General features: G+C 47.3%; 1 protein-coding gene across 2 annotated transcripts in view; it reads left to right on the top strand.

Moving 5' to 3' along the window:
* WRAP53 (WD repeat containing antisense to TP53) overlaps positions 1 to 4,983 on the top strand; it is a 26,607-nt gene that overhangs the window by 18,565 nt on the left and 3,059 nt on the right. The gene's annotated exons all lie outside the window — the stretch shown is intronic.

Genomic DNA, 4,983 nt, shown 5'->3' with positions numbered 1-4,983 from the left:
TCTGTCTCTCAATGGCAAGCACACATATCTTCTAGCAAATTAAAAAAGAAGGAGGAGGCCTTCATTTCCTCCCAGCTCACTGTGGTGGAGGCTTTGCGTCCTCTGTGCCCTACATCTCAGGTGGGGCTGGGGTGTCCTCATTCCCAAATGCTACCGTCAGACAGTTGCACTTTCATGTTTGTAGAAACTTTCCCTCTGGAACTTGTGCCGACTCTGTCACTCACCGAGAATGTTGTCACCTCATCACTTCCTGTGTTCTCAAGTTCTTCCACCACCTAGGTGACCTCAGGTATCCAATCCAGAAACCCGGGTCTCATCTTTAATCCTCCTTCTCCTAACCTCCTGCATCCAGTTATTTCCCAGATCCCATCAACACCTCCTCACCTTTCGAATCCAGTCCCTTCTCTACATTTTTGCCAGGACTGTAATTTAGAGTCCCTTTATTTTGGGCCTTAGTTACTAAAACTCTCCTATCTCCATTTGCTCATAAAATTGTTATTTACTGGGACTAGCAGATGGTGTCACGGTTATGTCATTGGGCTCCCACATGGCTGATCACAGTTCAGGTCCCGGACTCAGTGGGCACATGCCCAAGATCACAGGAGGAGAAAGGATTGTGGTGTGGCCATCCCCCAAGAGGTGATTTCTCGCTTTCTGTCTCTCTGTCTCTCCAGCAAGTGCACATACCCTGTAGCAAAAATCTCTCCAAAACAAAGCAAGACATTATTTATTGATTCCTGATTATACACTAGGTGTTAGGGAAACCAGTGATCTTTCTTTGATAGGTCTGATGTAGAGGAAGAGGACAGACAGCTATGGGGACGTGGAGCAGGGTCACCTTGCTAAGCTCGAGGTTAGGGAAGGCCTCCCACAGGAAGCAGCTGCTGAGAGACCTGAAGGATGACTGGGAGTCAACCAGGAGGAGTTGTTGGGGGAAGTGAAGGAGAAACTCCAGATTCGGAGTGTGGTACATGCGAAGCCTGCAGGCACAGGTGTGGAGAGTTGGCACCTTCTGGGACCTGAGAGTCCAGCTGCTGGTTCGTAGGGATTTTAAGGGAGGATGCAGAGAGAGAGGAGCCTTATGGGCCAGCTCTGTGCTGTGCTAACCAGATGCTCAAGAGAAGCTGATCACATGCGCCAACTGCAGTTTGAATTCCTGGCTGGTCATCCTCACAGGTGTGGCACAAGCTCCATGCTAAGGGGCTGGAGGCCTGGAGGAAGAGGACGGCAGTGACCAACCGTGTGGGGGGGCGTTCCTCTCTCACCCTCTCTCTGACATGTGTGTGCATATGCTCCATTGTAAACACAGGAAAAAAAGGGCCAACAGAGTGTGGAGGTTAAGGCTGCTGGATCCCACATGGCTGACTGTATAGTTCAAGTCCTGGACTTGGCGGCCTGATAAAACACACCGAGTGCATGCACATGGTGCCCAAAATCCCAAGAGGAGATTGTGGTGTGGCCATCCCCCTAGGGGTAATTTCTCCCTTTCTCTCACTCTCTCCAGTGAGAGAGATGCCCTATAACAAACTAAAACAAACAAACAAAAGAGCCTTGAGAGGCAGGTTGGGGATAGGAGCTTGGTAATATTGGGTCCTCAGAATCTAAGTGATGGCGTGTTTTTCTGTGCAAAAAGACGTCATGACTTTTCCGACAACCCAATGGTAATCTTGGTAAGGAGAGCAGGGCTTTTTGTTTGTTTAAAGGTTTGTGCCAAAGGGCACACGTGCTCCCCAGAGAGAGAGAGACAGTGAAAGGAAAGTGAGAAATCACTTCCAGGGGGGATGGCCACACCACCTTTCCCTCTATCCTCCTCCTGGGATTTTGGGCATGCACACACACGTGCCCAGTGTGATTTTCAAGCTGACTTGAGCTGCGGTCAGCCATGTAAGAGTCCAGCGCCTTAACCACCATAGCACCTGCTGGCCCCAAGAGAGCAAGTTAGATATGGACGGCTATGTGGAGTCATCGCAGTGTCTCAGGCAGGAGGGTGACACTGTACAGAATTCAACTTAGCAAGATCTCTGGCGCCTCAGTGTGGCTGCAGGTGTGGAGAAGGGGTGGCAGGTTGGAGTGTGGGGTGCAGGGGGGCCCACAGAACATGTAGAGTGGTGCAGAAACCCTGGGGTGAAGGTAGTGCCTGTAGTGGCAGCTCAGGAGGGGGGACAAATGGGAGCAGATCTAAGTGAAACCTAAGAGGAGGAACTGGTGAGGTTTGGAATCGGGTTGGATCAGGAGTGCAGAGGGAGTGAAGAGGACTGGTAGTCAAGGCTGGCGCCCAGATGCGGGGCTTGAAGACCAGACGTGGGGTCACCACAGTGGCGCAGTGGTAACGCAACATTCTGCAGTGCTGGACCACGCGGGAGCGTCCTGGGCTCATGTCTGTCATGTCTTGAGGTCTTCCTGTACCTGCCAGGCATGCATGCCCGTGCCCGTGACCTGAGCTGCCTGGTGTGGATCGTGGTGCAGGGATCCTGTTGGGGGTGTACTTCTCTTTTGCTGCCTCATGAAAGAAGTAAACAAAACAAAACCCTGGAAGATGCTAGGTTCGTTTCAGACAAGTCGAGTTTGAGGTACTGTGAGATGTCCAAGTGGAGGCGTCATCCAGGCAGTTGGATATAGGGGTGTCGCATGCAGAGGTGGAAACAGACGTTATGATTGGGTGGTATCGCCCTGAGGGTCAGCAATTAAATGATGAAGGACTGGTCTCTGGGCCACTTAAAGATTTCCTATAGGGGGCAGCTAGTGGCGTGGTGGTTAAAGGCACTGGATTCCCCACATGGCCACATGGCCAACGGTGACTCGGGTCCTGGACCTGGTGTGGCTTACTTTATCACTTTCCCTCGCTCTCTGTTTTTCTCAGGTTAAATTAAGAAGTAAAAATAATAAAGTTGAATAAAATAATTCTTTTTTTTCTTTTTTCTTTTTTTGCTATAGGGTGTGTGCACTTGCCAGAAAGAGAGAGACAGAGAGACAGAAAGCAAAAAAACATCCCCCAGGGGGATGGCCATGCCACAGTCCCTTCTCCTCCATTCTCCTCCCAGGATCCTGGGTATGCATACACACATTCCCGACATGAATTTAAGCCACCGGGTTCAGGACTCGAACCACAGTCAACTACATGGGAGTCCAGTGACAAAGCCATTACTCCAACTGCTGATCCCTGAATAAAATAATTTAAAAAAAAAAAAGATTTTTGAGACCAGCAAATGGCATAATGGTTATGTCACTGGACTTCTATGTAGTTGATGGTGCTTTGAGCCCTGGACCGATGACTTAAAAACTCACGCTGGGCACGTGCGTGTGCCCAAGATCTCAAGATGAGAATGGAGGAGAAGGGACTGTGGTGTGGCCATCCCCCCTGGGCTGTGGTTTCCTACTGGGCTGTGATTTCTCACTTTCTGTCTCTCCATCTCTGGTGAGCGCACATACCCCAATAGCAAAAAAAAAAACTCTCAAAAAAAAAAAAAAAAGATTTCCTACAAATCATTAAGTAAAAGTGACCCAGTAGATAAGTAAGCAAAAAATATGAAAAGGTGTGTCAAAATGACTAAAAAAAAAAAACCACACACACCCAGGAAAATGTCTATCTTCACTTACAGTGATGATGGAAATGCAAATTTATGCCACAATGAAATACCATTTTACAGCCTTCAAATTGAGAAAAATTTAAAAGTCTGGCAATACCATAAGATACAGAGCAGCAGGCACTCTTAAATATTGCTACTGGGATGAGCACTTTGGAATAAAACTTGGCATTATCTCCCAAAGCTGGCAAAGTGCATAGCACAGAGACCTGTAATGTTACTGTCGCAGTAGCTGTGGAGAAGCCCTTCCACGTGTGTACTGGTCTGTACATTGTAGCAGCCGGAACATAGAAATCCAGCAGTGGCCATCAGTGGGAGAAGGGTAGGTCAGTTTGGATACATTCCCGAGCGGAATACTATACAGTAGTGAAAATGCACGAATCTGAGCGAGAAGGGGTCACCCTGGTTAAATCTCACAGTCACAGAAGAATACATGCAATGTGATACTATTATGCTAAGTTTAAAGACTTGCAAAATGATACTAGATACTTTTTGTTTCCTATATGAGAATATTCTTAAAGAAATGCATGAGGATGATACATGCAAGTTAATGTTTACCTCTGAAGGAGGGTTTCTGTTCCAAAGGAGTTTTAGTTTGATATTTTTTTTCTTGGGGGGGGGGTCACAAGTTTTTGTTTTTGTTTTTAATACTTTGCATTTCTGAACAGTGTAATAATTGTTTTACAGGAAAAAAATGGCACTTAGTAGGCACTCAGCAAATATTTGCATTATTGGCTGGTTCTTTGCCTCTGGGTTGGAGTGTTCGTTACTTCTTCTCAGAGTGTTTAAAAATAAAAAGTATTGGGACCAGCAGTTAGCGGAATGGCTATGTTGCTGAACTCCCATGTAGTTGACCGTGGTTCGCGTCCCAGACCCGGTGGCTTAAAACTCACGCCGGGCGCATGTGCGTGCGTGCCCAAGATCCCGAGAGGAGAATGGAGGAGAAGGGATTGCAGCGTGACCATCCCCCCTGGGGGGTGATTTCTCGCTTTCTGTCTCTATGTCTCTCTCTGTCTGGTGAGCGCACGCATCCTATAGTGAAAATCTCTCAAAAATAAATAAATAAATAAATAAAAAGTATTGGAGTACCAGGTGGCATGGTGGTTAAGAGTCTCACATGGGCAACTGCAGTTCAAATCCTGGAATTGGTGGCTTGAAAGTCCTGCCAGGTTTGTGTGTGTGTGTGTGTGTGTGTGTGTGTATCCAAAATCCCAGGAGAATGAAGGAGAAAGGATTATGGCATGGCCATCACTCCCGAGAGGTGACTGACTTCTCACTTTCTCCAGCAAATGCACGCGCCCTATGGCAAAAACCTAAAAAAAAAAAAAAAGAATAAACTTAAAAAGAATGAATCTGTGTGGCTCCTGGGGGGCCGTAAGATGTAATTAAAAAACAGATT

Source organism: Tupaia chinensis, unplaced genomic scaffold (genome assembly GCF_000334495.1).
Source record: "Tupaia chinensis unplaced genomic scaffold, TupChi_1.0 Scaffold000330_1, whole genome shotgun sequence".
Taxonomy (NCBI): Eukaryota; Metazoa; Chordata; class Mammalia; order Scandentia; family Tupaiidae; genus Tupaia; species Tupaia belangeri.
This window is presented reverse-complemented; position numbering and strand designations above follow the sequence as displayed.